The following is a 20827-nucleotide window of genomic DNA, read 5'->3' on the forward strand; positions in this document are numbered from 1 at the left end:
GCCAGACATATACTGTGTTTTCACCCTGCAAGTGTCTGCTTGATTTCTTCTCAGTACATAGCAGATTGGAAGTGACTTCTTATTTTTGCTTGTAAGAAAAGTTAAGCTTTTTTTTTCAGAATGCCATATGTGATAGCTTCACCTACATTTTTTTGACTCCCAATAAAGCGGATAAAAAGCTGAGAAAGAGGACCTGGTCTTTTAGGTTTATTTTATAAGTTTAGTCAATGGTCTGGAGAGAAATCAAAATCAGCAAGGCAAAGAGGCAGAAGGCACCAAGACCGTCTGCTGTATGGGAGCCCAGCACGCAGCGGTGGGGAGAAGGGCTGCCCTGTGCCGCTGCTCACTTTTGCCACCAACCATCTGCAGCACGTTAACCGCCCCAATAGCGGGCAACACAAACTGCAAGGCTTATTCCATGGCAAGGTGCTTATATTGCATTCTGTAGCTGATTTCCAAATGGGAAAAAGTTTTCTGCCTTACTGCTTTCTCTTACGGTGTGTGTTTAATATAAAGACATCTAAAGAGAAGAGCTGTTCAATGTTTCTTTATGATTTCTCATAGAAAAAAAAAGGGCAGTTAAAGGAATCGAGAAGCTAACTTGCAATAACAATTTAATGAAATGCTGTGGGTCTCGTCAGCTATCTGAGCTGATATCTGCAGTAGATAAAAGAACTGTCTGTGGCAGGTGGTTGGCCAAAACCAATAAAAGGCATGAGGAACACAGAACTACTTGCACTCAATTAAGGAAGTGTCATATTATCTGGCATTAGTTATACCAAACAATAATAAAGTTGAAGAAGTCTGAATGATCTGAAATGGCAGAAAGGGAAAGAGCTCCACCACAACCTGTATTCAGCGAAAGAAGCCTCGGTGACTTAGGGAAAATCCAACCACATTACAACCTCTTTCCAACTATTTAATGTGCATTCTGAAATGACTATACAATACAGCTGAGATAAGCAGAAAGCTTCCTGCTTAAAATTATTGCCAAAGATATTGGTTCACTGTGTCTCCACAGGGGAATTGAATAAGACTTTACTTCCATCAGCAGATCTAGCGAGAAGAGCATTAATCATATCACTTTATGGAATACTTTGGCGTTACTAAGCAATCATTTTTTTTCTAAGTTGTACGACAAGACACCATTTCTTGTGAGATGAATAATGAGGAATTACCACTTAGACAATGGAAGAGGGCAAGTTCACTCACTGTGATGTTGATCCTAGCTTGGTGGCACTCCATATACTTTCATGATTAATTTCCAGCTACAGGGGTTAGTAAATTCACATTGTCAGAGATATGAGTTGGTAAAAAAGCAACGAGCATAGCTATTTATATGAGTATCAGATGCCTCTCAGATTTTGTATTGCTCATAAGGGTTTTCCATTTCAAGGAGATAATGAGTAAGCAAATAAACTGTAATATGCTAAAGATAATGATGATGAAGTTATTTATTTCTCATAGATCCACAGTGACAATTCCAGTGGATGGCTAAGCACAGTTAAATCAGTTCCTCCCAAGAAAATGTTGTTCACTGCAAAGTCACAGTGTATTTGTAAGGCTGTTAGAGTAATGAAGATAAAACTTACTGAGAAAGCAAAAGGATGCATCAAACTAACAAAATCACCTGTTTCTGTGATCTGTAAAAGCACATCAGTGACTCTCAGGAACTTGGATAGTGTAAAATTTATTAAGAGTTAACAGCTCTGGCAGCTATAGGAACTTTCAATGGCAATTACGCAACGTTCAGAACTCAACGAGCCTGACGCCACCGTGAACCCTTCTGCAAAGGGAGTTACATCAGAAAAAACGGTATCTGGTTTTCCTCTGTTGAAATACGCAGTATTAGATGGCGACAAAGGAAATCCGATTCCAACCGAGTGGAATCAAACGGAGCAGACGCAGTAAGCGAACGGAGTGGGAGAAGAGAATTCGCACCACAGCGTTTATCCCCAGCCCGCCTCTGGCCCCCGGAGCTATGAAGAACATCGCCCGTGAACTCTGAGGAGTGCAGCGTGGCATTCGTGCCTGCCTCCCCAGGACCAACTGTCCCCTTGGTGACAACGCCGCCAAGTTCAAAGCCTGCTGCTGGGTGCCAGTCCTGCAACCCGAACCTCTTCCCGTTGCGACGGCCGGGAAGCCATCCCGCTGCGCAGAGGAGAGGGCTCACACTGCGCTTCGGGGCAGCGGCACTTCGGATATCCGCCGCCGGACAGCTGTACAACACTCGATCCCGGCGGCGCCCGCTCCCGACCCCAAAAGGAGCGAGAGCTCGCGGCATGGGATAAAGATGCTGAGCGTGCCTGGGCAGTCGTCCTCGCCGGAGCTGCGGACACCAGCCCGGCTCCCTGCATGAAGTCATCCTCGTAGACCGGGAACATGGATGGGAGACAGATCCCACCGTGGAAATGGGTTAGGCCAGAGCTTTACGTACGGTGTCAGTGGGACCCACGAGCTCCAAGGCTCACCTCAGGGCCGGGCTGCACCTAGCAGTACGATTTACAAATACAACGGGGCTCCCGACTGGTCTCTAGCATTACGTTTAGAGACCGCACGCTTTAAATAATAACGAATACCTTTTTCTACATGTCTTTTGATTTTTGCAAAAGAGAAACAATCCTAAAAAAATCATCCATGAGGTTTCAAAATTAACAGGAAGACAAAGAACAGAGAAAGCAGTGGCGAAGCTGAGGCTAAATTGAGAATTTGGAAGAGACTGTGCTGAGGAGAGGGAGACTTAGTGAAGCACAGAGGAAGGATAGCGATAATAAAATGGCCTGGGACAACAGCGATAAGAGATAAGGAGAAAGCTGGAGAAGAGGACAGGTGAGAATTTAGTCATCAGCGAAACAGGCGCAGGGCTGATGACAGTCCGTGGACCAGGAGAACTGATAGGAAATTCACACTCCACGTAATACTGCACTGACACGACGAGAAAATCACCTGTGGAAATACCAGCTTTTAATTCACACACTATTTATCTCGTGGCCCTATGACAATCCCTCATCAAATTATCCTATGAATTACAAGGTACAAAACTTCAGTGACTTCAAATACTCTCACACGGTTTGCAGAGTAAAGTTGGACCCTAATATTGGTACCACCCCAAAAAGTAGTCTAGCTTCCAGAACTTGTCACACATGGGTGACACAGATTCTTCATCATTGCTCAAGAATAAATCCAGAATAACTTATGGCAATCGAACAGTGAATTAAAAAAAAAACCACCCAGAAACCCCCAAACTTGTACCAACTTCCCCTTCCATTTATAATAATACAGACCCATATATTTTAATGGCGGTATACCAACGCAACCGAATGCAAGTATTTACTTATTCGGCAAGGGATGATGTGAATCACTGCAAACCAATGCATCCTAGAAGCTACTTTATCCTAAGTATCTCAGTATATAGCAAGGGCTAAAGAAGATATAAAGCTATACAGGAGGTGCTAAAATATATTTAACAAAATAAGGCTAAATGTAAACTCAAATCAAAATCAACCACCTGATGTTATAATATTAATGTGAATGATAACCTAATACTTGTCCAGCAATAGGTTTCCACCTCTAAATATACACTTGGAATCTACTGTGTAGCTTATACAAAAATGTAAGGCATAGCATCATTGCGACTACTTTAATATTCACTTAAAGAGAACCCAACCCTTGCACTCAAGACAAAAATACCATAATTAAAACTAAAAAGACGTAAAATCAGCAATAAGATTAACCTTTGGTAACACATGTGAACAGCCCAGACAGAATTTGTTACTCTTTACACATCACAGGTTTTTCAATAAATCCTACCTTTTTACCAGTTTTGTAATTGTGTTATCGAATGTTTTAACTCTATGTTCTGATCACGCAAGATGAAATTTTGAGCTCCATGCATTGTGACTGTAAACCCAAAAGAGATAAAAAACAGAGGGAACATTTAATTTTTCATCTCCCACTTGAAAGTGCACAGCTGGGTGAATACCAGCACAAAGGAGAACGCCTTGCATTGCAATGTTCTTCTCTGTCCCTCAGATGTCATACCCATGAAGGATAGCTTATATTTGATGCAGTGTGATCTTTTCACTCAGAGCATCCATACCAGAGCATATTCTGTTATAAAACAAAAAATATTCAAAAAATGCTAAATGAAAATAACCTACCCTTGACTTCCTATCGTGAGAGGAAATACATTCCGCTATCCAGGGCTGGGCATCGCGGAGTGCCAGGAACATACAGCTCCTCTGCTTTTTCAAAAACAAGGCACTTACTTATGAATTGCTCTTTAAGTGAACAGAGTCAGTGGGAATTTGATAGCATTTTGCCAGAAGAATGTTTAGCCTGTGGGCTGGAACGGCTATGGGCAGCACAGTGTCACTTCAATGAACTCCAGCTTACTAGGGCATGTGTGAATGATTTCTTTATGCAAGGCTCTCACAGCCAACATGCATCTGAAGGAAACATTCTGTTTTGAGAAATTCTAGTCTTAGTCTCCTCCTCACTCCCTCGGTCTATAAAAATAAAAAGTTAGCTTAAAAATGTACTAGAGAAATAAAATTGCATCCAAATAAAATTTATTCACTCCCAGGCAACTGTGTTTCCATTTCTAGCTTACTGGCAGAAGATGAATTTGCGACTTAAGGGCAGAATTTTACAAGTGGGAATATAGCAAAAGAGGTACCTTTATACAGTACGGATTTCTCTGCTTTGGAATGAGATCTTTCAGACAGCTCTGCGTTGCATAGCTGAACCTCATTAATGCTTACTTCACAGTTAGGGATTATTGCATTTCTAAAATTCTGTTGTTTCTAAAACTGTGCGCTTTAAAAAAATGACTGCACAGGCCAGATACTTTTCTCAAAGAAATACATTCATTTTACACGGTCCGAGTGTTAGTCTAGAATATCTGATAGGCATGTAAAACTATAACTTAAATTTTTTGGCAGAGGTGCAAAAGCTTCTTCATTATCAAATCTCAATTATATCAGCATGAATATTCTGGTTTTATTTTTTTTTTAAATTACTCTCTGATTTTGGAGTGCTTAAACAGAGCTAATAAGGCCTAAAAAGGTGCAATAAATATGCGTGCATACATGTATAAATAATGTGTAATAATAAATAATCATTAAGCACCACTTAGGAAAACACAGGAGACAAACAATAGCAATTTAATGTCTCTCTCAAGATGGAATGTAAAAGCTTTTCATCTCCAGGTGTATGGCATTGAGAATAATCTCCTTAAATAAGCTTTTAGCAAGCAAGGAGAAAGTGCTGCTGTTTATTCTGAAGCTTATCAGAACACAGTCACTATACACAATATAAGCAATTTGGTAACAGAGTCTTGTCATTTCTTTTAGTCTTCGGTTGGTAAATTCATGGAACCAATTCCACTAATTCCACTAGTGTCACTGAACTGAAGATAAATAATACAAACTGTTATCCACCAAAGGAACAAATAAGACACCTTCCTGTGGAGATTTAGTTAAAACAGTATATTGCTATTTCCTTCAGATAATGATTTGCTTTAGATTTATTAATATAAAGCAGATACTAATATCTACTAATGATTTGCTTTCTTTAGTGGCTGTTGCACATATTAGTTGTTTTCTTTCTCATTTAAACTCCTATATAATTTAATAATAAAAGTACTGAATTCTTATTACAATCTAGATTAATTTTGTACCTCTTAATTTTCTTCTTGACATCATGACAGGCTTTCTAGCCCTTTCTTTTCTGAGTAGTTTCAGAAGAAAAGAGAGAATCCAAAAGAGGTAAAAATCCAGAAACCAACCAGCTTACTTAGCACAAATGCTGACTTAAGGCAACTCTCCAAGTTCTCCAGACTATTAAGTTACGAGTCATTTCTTATTATGATGAAAGGGATAATGGTCTTCTCCTACACCCGTGAACAAAAAACCCACAAGAAAACCACAGGAAATACAGGCAACAGTATTTCCATCTGCAGCCCTCCTACCTTTCACTGTTCGGATTGCACCAAACACGCACATCCTAAGCAGAAACCTTCGGTGAGGCACAGCAGACAGCAGGGCTTCTGGAAGGGAGGAGGCGGGATTGGGAATCTGGGACCCTTTGCTCTGACCTTGACTAGTATGATGCTGCGCCGAGTTCAAAGGTAGACCTTCTCAAATATAAATAACGGGGATAACGTCACCTGCTTCCTGGGGCTGCTGCGAGGATTAACGGCCGGGCAATACTTTAAAAATGCTGCACAAGCATTACATATTAACAGATGAGGAGAATCTGGTGGAAGAGCAAAAGAAGAGGAGTTACACCCTCAGGACTCTCGGCGGAGTCAAGGAAAAGATTATTGGTTTATGTTTGGCAAGAGCCATCTAGAACAAAAAGGATCACTTCTTGAGCAGAGATAGGAAGATGTGGCTCTCCGAAGGCGCCGGGATTAGGGACCGGTGCGTCTGGGCGGGCGGTATCCGAATGCATGGGCAAACCCTCACAGGGATTGCAACTCGGGACTGAAGAGCTACTTCTTTTGTAAAAACAAAACGTGCTTCAGCCCCTTCGGAAGGGAAAAATTCTGTCACGAGTCAAGAGCTGAAGCCTCCTGGAACGCTGTAGGACACGTTTCTTTGGGATGGGGCCGTTCTGGGTCTGTTACACGCAGAAGGAAAGCACTTGCTAAACATATAATAGGCCCCTGTTTGCCCAACACCTCGGTCTGAAGGCACAGCGACTGAAGTGGACAGAAGCTACCTTGAAGCTCAGTAACTCAGTATACGAACTCGCTGTGCTGTGTTAAGGAGAATTAATTGGCTTCTCGAGCAGGTTTTGCAGCTCAGGCAGGTATCTACACTGACCAGCATCCATAGCAGCCAGTTAAACCTACCTTGGCTCTTTATTTAGTACACTGGCGGTGTTTCTGTAGATACTAGTTTATTACTCATATTTATAGCTAAACTGTAGCTCCCTGAAAAAATGCTGACACACATTTTCAATTAAAGTATCAAAAGAACAGAGAAAAGATAGCTGTATTAGTGATGACCAGATAGACAACTACTTATAGCAATTTTATAAACATAAGTGCTATATAATAGGTTTAAAATGCTCATGAAAATTGGTAAAGACTCCCTAAAAATACAAAGAACTGTTGTTAGCATAATTCATCAAACTATGAATATGTATGAACTCCTATTCCACTTAAGTGCATGAAATAGAAAATTTTAAGGACTCAGAGTAAAAAAAAAATATCTGCTATATATTAAATCACCTTGAATAAAAACACTAATTAAAAATCAAAAGTTCGGTCTAAGGACACACAATAATATACACTGAGAAAACAAAGAAAACACTGGACTTTTATATTCTGTCATTAATATCAAGTCAGCGTATGCAGTTTAATTTACTTTTGATTAGATATGCATTGTATGAGTCAGTGCAGATCTTAAAAATCTATTATAAAATACCGCAGTCAGGAGAACAATAGTTAATACAAAGCAGTTCACTCCTGCTGATTGAGTTTGATTAGCACGGATGGCAGCCACACATGCACAGGAAGAAAGTAAAACCCTGCAAAAGAGCTCAGGGCTCCGTATACCAAGGTGCTGGCGTAGCAGTCCTGGTGATGTTTTTCCCCCAACACGTTTCCAGAAAGGAACAAAACAAAGCCAAATGAATCCATGATAACAACATTTCATATTTTCCTCTACACTTTTCAAGAAATGTTGCTTTAGCTTTCCTGGCTTTCTTGGCTGCAGTAGAATGACTGGCATAATCAGAAAGTGTTTTTTAGAGACACTTAATGAGCTTAACTCTACTCGCTTTCTCTTTTATCGAAGATCCTCAAAACATTTACAATGGTCTTCTCTGTTAAAAGAGTAAATGGTGTAGTTGAAAACCTATAGGTGTCAGTGAGGAAGAGCCGGGGCTCACCGCGAAGGTCACTGCCAGCAATGGGCAGTTCTTCAGTTTCCCAAGGATTGCCCTCGGCACCGGGACGCAGACCGCCCTAAGGACCGTTAGACACCCAGGTGGGACAGTAAGGACCAACTCCTCTGCTTTCAACTGCCAGCTCCTGGAACTAACAGTTTGTATTTAGAGGGGTGGTTAGTCTCTACTTCAAATGCTATTTATTTGAAAATTCTTTCTCCCCAATAAACACAGACTGCCAGAACAGCCCGCTATCTTTGTTCTCCACTTTTCTTTCTTTAATTTCTAAAGAATGACATAACTAAGTCATGTTCAGGCACATTAAGAAAAGCATGCAGTTTACTTGCATGCCACTCTCTGCAATCGGGATATATGAACGCAGACGATAAAAATAACTTACACCTAATCACATCAGCAATAATCTGTACAAGTGAGCCGCAGGAGAGCGGCAGCAAATGAGGAAATCTTTGTGGTCATCATATTGGCCAAGCACTGTAGGAATAAACAGCATACTTCTGCTAGTGCTATTCCAGTTTCACAAGATGACATGTGTGACCGAGAGCCACTGCAGATTTGGAACACTGTAAACCTGTGTGTAAATTATTTTCCTATCAGGTGTGACGTTAACTTAAGCACTGAACGATATTTATTGCCAGACATATAAAAAGCACAGAAAACATGAATGGTAGAAAATTACAGCCACTCGCAGTTAGGCCAAATGCATAGTAACCAAGGGCTCAATTCAGTTGCCTAAACACCGCCACCATTGCCACTGGAGACATCTGCACAGGGCTGGCAGATGACCGACAATCAGCAGGAGACCTGCATCCTCCAGAAGCCACAGCTGGTGGCCTAAAGAAGATTTGAGAGCATCTCAAACAGCACCAGATGCCTGTGGCTAGGCACTGAAATGAACCCTAAAAAGATATGATAGAAAAGTTTTTTATGGGGCGCTCTGTTTACAGAGGTATGCCTCCATTTAACAGTATTTCTACACTTGATTTGACTGTTGGTATTCTCTATAAGAAGTCCAAAGAATGAGACTGGACACTAATTTTAAATGAGGCCTTTGCAAGTATGCACTAACTTTTGAAAGGAATAGTTAGATGATGCATTCACAATAAACTGTCAATTGTTCAAGCAGAACTTGTAAAGAAAGATTTCACTTTAGCAGTTTTTCAGGTAACTGCCAAAATATCAAAGTACCACGTCCATAGCAATGTGCTGCTCCCTACCTGAGCCCCCAAAATAGTCTGATACCACAGAAGGTTTTGTCTGTCGATGTTTTTTAACTTAATTTTATCTTTTTATTCTGTAAAGGTTCAGTAATGAGCAAATTTTCCTGATATAATTCTATCTGGAATCCTTGAAATTTTGATTTCCCAAGACTGCAATAGTCACTTTAAGTCTGTTGTCACAGAGATCACAGTAGTATCTTCTAGTTTCTTTCCATTAAAAACAGATAATCAAAGAATATGAATGGATATCGAAGGGTGGCTACAAGAAACACAGTTTATCCTGAAACTGCTATAAATATACAAGATACTAAAGCTTAAAAAAAGACTTTTAAAGGGCTTATGGTTCTTGATGTCAGGTTTAATTTTACTTAAACTAAGCTTGAGATTGAGTTCTCTTTCTTTCTCCAGTCATTCCACACTGGTGCCACAGCTATCCAAATGTAAACATATTTCTCTTTGTAAATGAAGGCATTCATGGTGGAAAGCCTAAAGATTTTCTTAGCATACTGCTATTAGTACTTAAATACGATGTGGGGCATTTCCTCTTGGCAGTCTGTTGGGACACAGCGAGTTGGGCTTGATTTTCCCCAATGGAGAAAACATTCAAAGATATTATAATGCAGTCTCTCACATCAGTCAAATGAACCCAAAACCTGGTCCAGATGAAAAGTTTTAAATCTAATTTCATTTTAATTGCAACGACAGTATCTTGATAGTGTTCAGACAGGGCTCTGGTCAAACAGGGAGTATCCCAGCAAAGGAATGGTGTCCTGTCTGCCTTCTCTTTCCCAGGAATAGCAGTTTTGCTGCGAGCTTAATCTGTTTCTCTACTCATTGTTTTGGGGACGTGGATCTAAAGCTTTCACTTGTCATCCATCTTTTATGACAGAGGAGATCTCTGTCCTTTAATCTTTTTTTCATAAACTCACTGTCCAGGACACAATTTAGCCCCATGTGGCATGACTGTGGCTAGCCAGAAGTTGGTCACCGCCTTCCCCCAAGGAAACGTTTCTGCTCATCAGCGTCACTCCCATCTCTCTCATTTCCATTCTCCTTTATAAGCCAGATTCCCCAGTGCCACAATACCTTCTGATGGACTATGTTTTTGAAAACTGAGAACAGGAGTTTGAAGGAACATGTATTGACTAGAGGATGAGACCACAAATAAACTGCTCTATAAATTCCATGAGATGATATGGCAGAGCGGCCAAGTGAAAACACTGAAGCTTTTCTTGAGAAGGTTTCAGAAACTTTTGGTTTTGATGGAAACCCAAAACCTTTCATGGAAGGTCAGCATTTTTTTGAAAAAAGAAACAAAACCAAAAACCAACCCCAAAACTTTTAATCAAAAATGCATTTTTCTGTCCAAAAAAGATTTAGCACAAAGGGTAGTATTCACTTCAGTTAGTTTTCATCTATCTTACGGTTAGTCCTATTGTCTAACGTTATCCAGGCTCCCTGGAAATACCAGGACACAGACATCTCCTAGTGTTGATTCCTCCAAAACCATACACTGAAGCTACCGTCTGACATGAGGAAGTGAGTAGTAGCTACACGAGGGGGATATACGCTTTCCCCTCACTGCCCTCTGCTCCCCCCTCCGTGCAGCAGCCCACCATCCCTGCAGCCACACAGGTATCGCAGTGGTTTCTGCTGCCAGGCCGCGACACAGAGGGAGGAAATTAATCGCCTGGATGAAATGGTTCTCAGTGGTTCTTACGTCGAAGACTTAGCAGTTCTCCTGCTGTTTGCAGCCAAACAAAGAGGGCAGCACGCTTCTGTAACGTCAAACCAGTCTATGAGCCACTGGATGAACTGGCAAATCTCTCCTGCCATGGACTAGGAGGGAGCTCAACTCAGAGCTGAAGTTAAGCAAAATGCACTTTATCTGAAATGTTACAAGACTCAGAACTGTAAGTAAATTTCCACCTTTCTGTCTTTTGTGTCTTCTTCTAAAGCTGTACAAAATCAAGATCTTTAAAATGGTACAATGATCTGACAACTCTTTTTTTATTAATTTCTGATTACTATATACTGCAATATTATGTCATAGCACTCAAAAAAATGTATTAAGCTAGATGTATCCTCCAGTTTCCTCTCTTCCTTTAAAAATAATGCTGGTGATTTAAGTGAAACATTTCAGACATCCCTCCTGAACTGGCTACCTTAATTCAAGTTTAGCTGGGTTTCAATTGCCCCATGCATGGCTTTTTCTGCGTCGTGAAGAGGACAGCCTAAGGCCTCTCAGAACAATTGCTGTAATTATTTCCTCAGATCTCTGGCCACATTCCCATTTCAATCAAATTAGCAGCTGCTCTTCTTCATTCTTCTACCCCTACAAGAGCTGCTGAGTTGTCTTGCTTCCAGTTCCTTATGCCAATAAAAAATGGAGAAAGACAGAGAGGAGGAGAGACAAACAAACAGCGAAACATGAAGGCGTGTCTTCTTACAGGTACTGTCTGAATATTTAAAAGATGAGGATAAAAGATTTAACTGGCAGTACAGACACGGTGACCAGTTTTGTATGACTTCCAGAGGATGACAACTACTCTTGACTATGATGCCTCTTCAGTATCTTGTACTCTGATCCTCAAGCATTACTGACACAGATTAGCAATGAGACTGCAAGTCTGAGCAAGTTCTGGCTCTTACTCTCTCCGTCAGATATTGCAGGCTTGTGTTGACTGCAGACATTGGGCTGACTGGAGCTTATGATGAGAATATTTCATATAAAGCTGACTAGGTTTACTTCTGGTTCATCATCCAACTTCCAATTTCTGACTTGTTCCTTTGCACATGATCCTGCCAAGTACAGATTTGACAGACTGTGTTCTTCAGACACCTATTATTTCCTAGAAGAGCTGATGACCTCACCAAAACCACTTGCTACATTATCAGTGCACTGTTGACAACTCTGAGGCTCATTTTGCTTAACTGGCAAACGTTCTCTAAGCAAACCGCAACTCACAGGGCCAAATTATCTGCTGCTGAATGCTAATGGCTCATTTGGAGCTAAGGCATGAGAAAATGCAACCCTGTATTGCCTCTTAGATTTAAAGTTATTGCTCAAAAGAGAAGTTAGGTGCTTGAGGCACTGGAATGCAGGAAAATTGTCTTTTAATTACTGATTGCAACAATTACTATTGATTGTGAATAAAGATATCAAGCATTTTCCATGAGAAGGTGTCTTGTTTTAATTTTGACAGGGTCACTAGAGAGTACTTCTGTTTTAATTAGAAATACATAAGACTTTAGCCATGTGAACTGAAACCACACAGCCTAGGAAAAATAATGTTTCTTTGCTCATGTAAAAAATTCTGAAGACCCCTTATCTGAACTACTCAAAACACACATAGTTTAAGTCCAGAGGAGAAATACTGAACATTCTTAACATCCTAAAGGCCTGTAACGTACTAATTACAGCATTTCCTGAAGAAGGCAATAACACATGAAAGAAACAGGGCATCCATAACGGGGCAAATTTTCTATTCACTTATAATAGAGACAATCTATCCAGCACTTATCCCATTCTCATGAATGAAACCAAACTAAATATAAACCTATTTAAATTAAGGTACTTTAATTCAAAAGGGTACTTCACATTCACAGGCAGTATGCTGCATTCTTTGAAGTAATGTCTCCTTCATGGCCTTAACTCTCACACGTTGGTGGTCAGCACATAAATCTCTACCTTAACTTGGGCTGTTCTTCTCTGCCTTGTAAAAGTTACTGCACTTCTGCTTTGTGGAGGAGCCTTGAACAAATGCAGATAACGGATTCTGGGTTGCTGTTAATATTTATATTAATCTCCTTAGCAGAAGGACATTCTGAGAAACACTTGAAATTTGCAAACTATTGAAAGAGCATATGACAAGAGATGAGCGTGTGTGGGAGAAAAAAGAAAAATAGGTTCTTGAACCCTTAATTGTGACTCCCACACTGTTTCTTTCAACTGTCTGCGGTGATAGTGTTTATAATACTTCATCCCTTCAAGGCCGGCACATCCTCGGTGTGGTTAAGTATTAAGCTTATTTTCTATTGCCACAAAATAGTACACATTTTAGAGAATCTGGCTGTGTTCATAGATTCAGAAAGCAAGCAGTGGATTCAGGGGGACGTGTGGTGGCAAAAGCAACAAAATGTTCATTTATGCTAACACAGTCTCTTACAGTCCTACAGTGAAGTGTGCGCATATTTGCAGTCATGCTAGTATTGACAGCCTAATTGTCAGTGCACTCGTAGAAAAAGCAAACATGCATGCAAAACTGCACAATTCATATTGTCCGCTAATGCTCAATAGAAATTTGTACTTATTCAGTAATGTTTAGCTGAAGCAGACTTTGAGGCTATTTCTTCTAGTTTTCATCCAGATGATGAACCAATAGTATCAAGGAGTGGACGCTCACCTGACCAGTTCCACTGACTTCCATGAAACTATTCCTGGAATTATTCAAGTTCCCTACAATGGGGGATGGGACCCACACTCCAGTTTTTGGATCCACCAAATTACAAATCCAGATACAATGTACGTAACCACTCAACAATCTTTCAGCGACAAACCAAGATAACTATCATTGTGTCAGTATGTGTAAAGTAACTACCAATTAGGAAACTAGCAATGCAAGAATAGTAGTTTAATATAGCCAAACAATACAATCTCCAAAAATAGTACAATACTTGACAAAATGGAGGCGATTTCCCCAGCTCAGATTTTCATATAGATCATGTATTTATGATTAATTTAGTATTTATATCTTAAACTATTTTCCCCTTCCTAAGAAATGAAAATTTTATTAGTGTCAATACTGTACCTGTCTTGAGAGAGCCGCATGCTTTATTGCATGCTACTTACATTCCTTCCCTTTAATTTTAAACTAGCCTTCAGAGATGCTTTGGACTAAATTCATATCTTCAATAACTTAACACACAGGTAGTTTATTAACCCTTCAGGAAAACAAATGAACTCCTTTCTGGAGCAATAAATCTGACATGATATATAAAAAAAATTTGAAATAAATCCTGTCAAAGATGCGAATAAAACCAGGATGGGTGCAGGATGGAGTATGGTTTAAGTCACAATTTCATTAATTTATCTTGCACCTCCCCCACTCAGCAACAGACCGTGCCATTCACAGAACTGTTCGTTTTATGACTGTTCACAGGTATGTGCGATGAGGACCTCTGTTTTGTGCCATTACTCATTTGAGGAGCATGAAGCAAGGGGTGGTTTCTGGCTGACAGACATTGACAACATCTTTCCTCAGCTTCCTTACCAGATACACCTGCTAAACCACAGCTCTGTTGACATGCACAATGGGCAAACAACGTGATGCAAGAGCAAACCAGCTGGTGTTGAGGACCTGGTGTTTACAACATGGGAATTTGGGGGTTTAACTGCAGCCCGAATCAAGCTGGGTCCTGGGGACTGAACACCAGCTCTCAGTGGCTGGAATACCCTCGATGCAAACACCCGGGACACATCTTTTCAGTTTCTTTCACTGCAGAGAAAACCATTTACATTTTTGTCCACAGAATACGTCAAAATATTAATACGTAACAGACGTAAACATGCAGATATAGGGTCCATTTAGCCTTTCCATGGAAGAGGTTGTGTGCCCAAAGTTTAACACTTTTGGGGATGCTGTACTTACTAGGGATACTTTAGGGAGCCTGGCACAAAATTTATGACTTCAGCTACTAAAGAATATTGCATCTGTCTAGTGTCTTTAATTTTACCCATCTTCTTCCCAAAATAACCAATATGCAAAATTTATTCAGTGTTTTTTAAAATCTGCACAGAGCAGAAGGAATCATGAAGAAGAGAGAAGTGCCTTAAATTTTAAATGGAGGTATTTACATTAAAAGATTAAATGCAACTTGGCTTTAGTCACTTTACATGATGTAAGAGAGAGAGAAATCTTCTAATACTGAGTTCTGGACTCAAGTCTTTGCTGAGGAGTAGATGAACTCCCACAGCAAACGCTGCCAGCTAAAATATGGAGCAGGAAAACTGCCTCTCTGCTCTTCCCCCTCCCTGTCCGAGCAGCTGGACTGCTGAGTTCAAGATGCACACATCTGGAGTACTGCTCACCGGTGGCATTCACTCCTGTGCAAATTAACCCTAAAATCTAGCCAGCCTTACCATCAGCACATATAAAGATCAATTACACTTATATTGTACATAGACATTAAGAAATAACCGGAAAAAAGAGCAATATTTTCACACTAAGGTACCTGAACTGGGCTCAAGATTTTTGCTCCCTGTCACACAGCCGGCAAAGGAGTACGTTAAGACACTGCAACTGCAACGTGTAATTTGGAAGGCTTGAAAGTGTTTTCTGACAGAAGTTGAAAATGTAAGTACGGGATGAGTGAGAAGATCTGTTCTGAACCGAGAAGACACTTGAAAGGGATGAGAACGTGGAGCAGGGATGTGGAATTTGATTAAACTAAAGATTAAAAACTTCTGGAGTTTAGGGACCTTGTGGTACCACTGCAGAAATACTTGTCTGAACACAGGATGACAAAGCGCACTTACAAGGGATGAGATAAGACGGTCAATGTTGAACAATTTAAAATGAGCCAAAACCTAAATTATTATTTGACTTGTTTTACAAATAAATTTTTTGCTGAAGAACAGAAGGTGAAAGATAGCATGACTAATAGGAAATGATAAATACATTCAGAAACCACCACATCTGACATGGAAGCAATTGCAAAGCTTGATCCCCTCGTCATCATGGAGCTAGTACTCTTGGTAACCTTTACAAAACACTGAGAGAAGTGGCACCTGAAATGAATATACAGTTGCATATAGACATTTAATAATGCCAGTCATGTCGAGGGAATAGTGGAGTTTTACCTCTCTCTGAAAAGGAAGGAGGGGGCGTCTGAGCTGGAGCAAAAGATTTCAGTATTTTGCAAGTATCCAGAACGTATCTGTGAGGAACATATATGAAGAAAATAAAGGAGAAGGGAAATGTATGAAAGCTGCCTGGAATTAGACAGATGGAAGCTGACTAAATCCAGAGGTTTCTTTTACAGTTTTGAAAGTAGCAATTTCCCAAAGAGAGGAAACATGTCAATGCCAATTCAGGAATATCCAACCACTGAGCAGGAGCTAGATACGAGTCCTAAAAGACTACATCCTATTAATAATTTTGGCTTTAAGCTGAGGCTATTCAACTGAAATAGCAGAGAAGAAAGAAGAGGCATATGGGTGGGTCAAGAATGGCTAAAAACCATCAGTGTCAGGTTGCTGTGGAAAAAATGTTAAATATGACCTTGGGTTTTAATAGATGAAGTATTTCCAGTATAGACGGGGTGATATTAGCAGCACTGTCTGGAAACTACATCCTGTATACCATGTACAGTTTTGGCCACTGTTCAAGAAAGAGAAATTAATCTGAAGCAAGAGCGAAGAAGGCCCAACTGAATGAGCAAGTCATGGAAGTGTATTCAACACAAGATGAAACTGAAAGAGCTTGGCTTGTTCGGGCCATCAAAGCAAGAGCTGAAAGTGGATACAGTTTTCTTCTAAACACGAGTGGGATAATCATGAAGAGATATTTAACCAATAATCAATGCTATCACATTGTACAAACTGTATGATCATAAACTACCTATGAAAATTAAGGCTGAAAATGAGATTTCTAATCAAAGTTGAGAAACACTCAGTGGGAGTGGGAAGTGAAGAAAACCTAAGCAATTTTGAAGATGGAGTTCATAAACAAGAAAGTTTCCAATGATCATATGTCATGGTTAACTGTAGGAGGTGGTAATTACACTCAACAACCCAGAAGTAATACTATGTAAATAATGGACTTACACAGGCAGCCAAACCAAAGCAAGACTAGAGGAAAAAGCAGTTCTGGTTGACTCCAAATGGAAATTCTGATAGGTTTTTTTCACCCAGTTGATGAAATCAAATGGGAAAATACCACAATTTTTTATCCTACTTTCAGTCAATAACATGATTCATTTTATTCTTGGGTTACTTAATCACTTTTCAAAGCCTTTAAAATTTTGTTTGGTTTCAAAACACATTCTTTCAAAAAGAAAAGCCGAAACATTTATTTTAGAAACCACTGAAATGGCATGATTCATCTTTTCAAAGGTGTCTACTCTTTTCAAAGATATTTCAGCCAAATCTATTTGAGGATTCAACACAAATTCATAAATCGTTTCCAAGGGGGCACAATCAGCACAACAAAGGAAGTTAAAAATAATTTACACAAATTCAGTCTTCAAGGACTTTAAATAAGAATTTAGCTGTGGTCAGAATCTTGGACTATTTTTGGAGGATTTAAATATCCTAAAAGGTGCCTCATTTTAATTCACATATAGGATCTTTATTTTTATCTTGACAAGGATAGTGAATTGAAGGGTAACTTGTTCAGCCTTAAATAGAGGTTTTTAATATTAAACAAAAACTGTCTGTGAGAGCCAAAAGAATTAGTTCTTACTGGGTCTTCATGTCTAATCACCAGCTGTTGAGGGCTATATTTGATTCATCTGATTGCAGAGTAGCCATCTGCTTTATAGATTCATAAGGTACGTCCACTCACATAATGTGCAAAAATGCTTTTTCTGGTTCGCTTTCCAATATAACTTCAACTCAGCTTCTAAAACTGATGTTATACATAATTAAATACTAATAACCCTCCTTCTATGCCCACAGAAGTAGCTGAAGGATTCTGAGCACGTGAGCATGTGTATGACGAGCTGTGGACTCTCAAGACTTCAGTGCAGTAGGGCATTTAATAAAGGTCTTGAAAATGCCACACAGAGAAGTCAGGACTATATTTAGAGAAGTTTACTACCTTTCTTCCTCCTTTCCAACAGAATAATTATTACTTTACATGAGGACTCAGTAAAGAAGAACACTTGATAAAAGCATTTCAGTAATTATAGCAATCAAAATGTTTATTGGTAAAGGGGGCTGAATACACTGGGACATTCTCCTTCCTATCGAATTGTATCAAAGAATCCCATTCTTAAGTAGACTTTAATTAAGAAATTCAAGTAGACTTGGTGTTTTCCAAGTCCAAAGTTAGATGCTGTACAACTATGTCAAGTACTTTATAAATGCCAGAGAAACCAAATTAAACACAGACACAGATTTCATATAATAGCTACAGCTGAACGACCTCTTCAATCCAAAGCGTATTTAAAATAAATGCAGGGGGTTTTTTCCCTTCTCCCCAGGAAAATAGTTTCTTTACTTCAAAATTGCTTATATTTCAAAATGTGCCTTCTGTGTGTTTATTCCAGAACAAAAATTTGAGTTTGGGGATAAACTCAACTGGGAAAAAAGTGAAATGAAAAACGCAAGGATTTTTGCAGTAGTTGAAGTTATTTTTCACTCAGTTTTACTGAACTAAGAACTGTCAGTAACTGTGATTACACAAAATTCTAGTTCTCTGAAGAGGTAGAGTGCCCCCAAATAAAAAAGTAAATATGTTTTTCAATCACTGTTCTTGTAGGTTATTCATTTTGATATCCATAGTAAAGTAGCTGGTTTAACAAATCGTCTGTTTTCAAAAGAAAGACATCTCTGTATTCCTAACAAATATAATGACCTGATTTTACATTTATTTATTTATTTGCTGACAGTCCTTTTGCAGAGTAATATAGATGCCAGTTTCAGCTGAGTTGTCCATAAGTATATAATGCCTGTCCACAACAAACTAGATATGAATTAGTTTCTGTAATGGTTATTTTAGAAGATACTCATAAAACAGAACTTTTCATTCCACTCTGTTGAGATTGATATTTTAGGATAAAGGTTAGAAAATATTTACTCTGGATAGGCATCTTTTAGTCTGGACAAGAGTCCAAAAACCCCAATAACTTTAACATGCAGATGTTCTGTTTTAGTAACATCTGCAATAGTTGGACAATTCCAGAAGAATGAAATGGTGGTTTTTACTAAAAAACCCCTAAAAATAGAAATAGCATACATAGAAGGTGTTACTAACGATGCTAGAAAAATAACTGAAAAATATGAATAAAGGGAGTTTACTTGATAAAGAAGGATGGGATTTTAAAGAAACACTGAATTTATCAAAACACATCATTCTGATTTTTTAACTCAGCCAAAAATATTGAGACTAGTTTTGAGTATTCAATCTTTTCAGAGGCAAAAGCAAGGTACTACAGAGCTCTTCAGCCTGCGCTGTACCGGTGTGCCACAGGGTGCTGAGTGTGAGAGCTTGAGGGTCGGGTACTGCCCAGGATCTGCACCGCTGGGTTCTAAAGCAGCTGAGGTGGGAGGTATTTCATATCTTTAAAAGTTTTTTCTCTGACACTTTTTGTCTCAGCAAATTACTGATATGCCCTGCGATGGTCTTTGGAAAGTGAAATAGCTCAGATATATGCAAGTATATATTTACACATTTTAAAAAACAGATGTCCAGATTTCAGCTGGCAAGATCAATCACTGCCCTGGACATTTCTTGTAAGAAACAGAAACGCAGCAGAAGTCATTCAGCCAAACAGATGTGCTACAAAGGAGCAATCATTGCACTTCCCCTCTCAGGGCTCAAGTCTTGCTACCTTTGGCTGTCACACAATGAAAGATTCCTTTTTTTCGCAACGGCCAAGCATTCCTTGAGGAGCAGAGGTCAAGAACATAGCTCTCATTTTGAGATTCATAGATGGGGCGCAGCGAAGCAGAGGCTCTTGTGGAGTTCCACATTGTGGAAAATGGCACGTCAGGAACAAAAGTCTGGAAACTGCACCCACACGAACCAGAAGTAAGGAACACTTCTTATTAGAAAGGATGAGGAGTCACAGCAAGAAAATAAAAGGTAAAAAACCGCTTTCCAATTCTTGATGACTTTCAAGCTTCACCACATCTTCCTCAAAGACCTAACGTAAGTTACGCCATTGGCAACATCGTGGGCTCACTACAAACTTCAGTGGAGAGAATTTGATGCCATCTGATTCAGGACTCAGAATCACTTTTGCTGCATTTGGGAAATACAGTTTTGCTGAAAGGTGTGGAGGTTTAAGGGTTAGTGAAATAAGCAGGAAAATTTTGGTCACTTCCACCTGTTACCACAGTTACTTTGGTTAAGGACCCTGATGCTTTCCCCTTGTTCCTTGAAGACAGAAACCTGGGTCCACAGGATTTTTTATGTTCTTTATTTAGTTTTAACAATGTAATATGGACTTTGTGTGCATGCACACATTTTCCAGATAATTTTTTAAGAGTCTGAGGCTCAGACGCTCTAAATATTGTCTTTCCTTGTTATCCCAAAAGCATATACAATTTCACTACCTCCTTGCTCAGTGGCTTGTGAGTCACAGTTCTCCCTTTATTGTTGCTGTGCTATGATTAAGCCTGACTCAGTGTCCTTCCTAAGGGTCAGCATATAGCCAACTCTGTGTTTCAGCATACTCTTACAGTTCAGTTGTTTCTGGTTTTGCATTATTCAGTATAAATTGTTTTGCTGTTGTTGTGGTTTAACCCTGGCCAGCAACTAAGCACCACACAGCCGCTCGCCCACTCCCCCCACCCAGTGGGATGGGGGAGACAATTGAAAACAAGTAAAATTCAGGGGTTGAGATAAAGACAGTTTAATAGGACAGAAAGGAGGAAAATAATAACAACAACAACAACAATAATAATATAGTAATAAAATGAAAATGATAATAATGATAATATTGATAATAATGATAATAAC

General features: G+C 39.5%; 1 protein-coding gene across 3 annotated transcripts in view; it reads right to left on the reverse strand.

Annotated features, from left to right (window-relative positions):
• Positions 1-20827, reverse strand: part of KCNQ5 (potassium voltage-gated channel subfamily Q member 5) — a 293672-nt gene that overhangs the window by 184372 nt on the left and 88473 nt on the right. Inside the window, exon 1 of one of the 3 annotated variants that reach the window (XM_029999873.2) lies at positions 4161-4225. The exons of the other annotated variants lie outside the window; for them this stretch is intronic. The gene's annotated coding sequence lies outside the window, so the exon portion shown is untranslated. Of the gene's footprint in view, positions 1-4160; positions 4226-20827 lie in introns of those variants that run through there. 3 annotated transcript variants of the gene reach the window in all.

Source organism: Aquila chrysaetos, chromosome 2 (genome assembly GCF_900496995.4).
Source record: "Aquila chrysaetos chrysaetos chromosome 2, bAquChr1.4, whole genome shotgun sequence".
In the NCBI taxonomy this organism is placed as follows: domain Eukaryota; kingdom Metazoa; phylum Chordata; class Aves; order Accipitriformes; family Accipitridae; genus Aquila; species Aquila chrysaetos.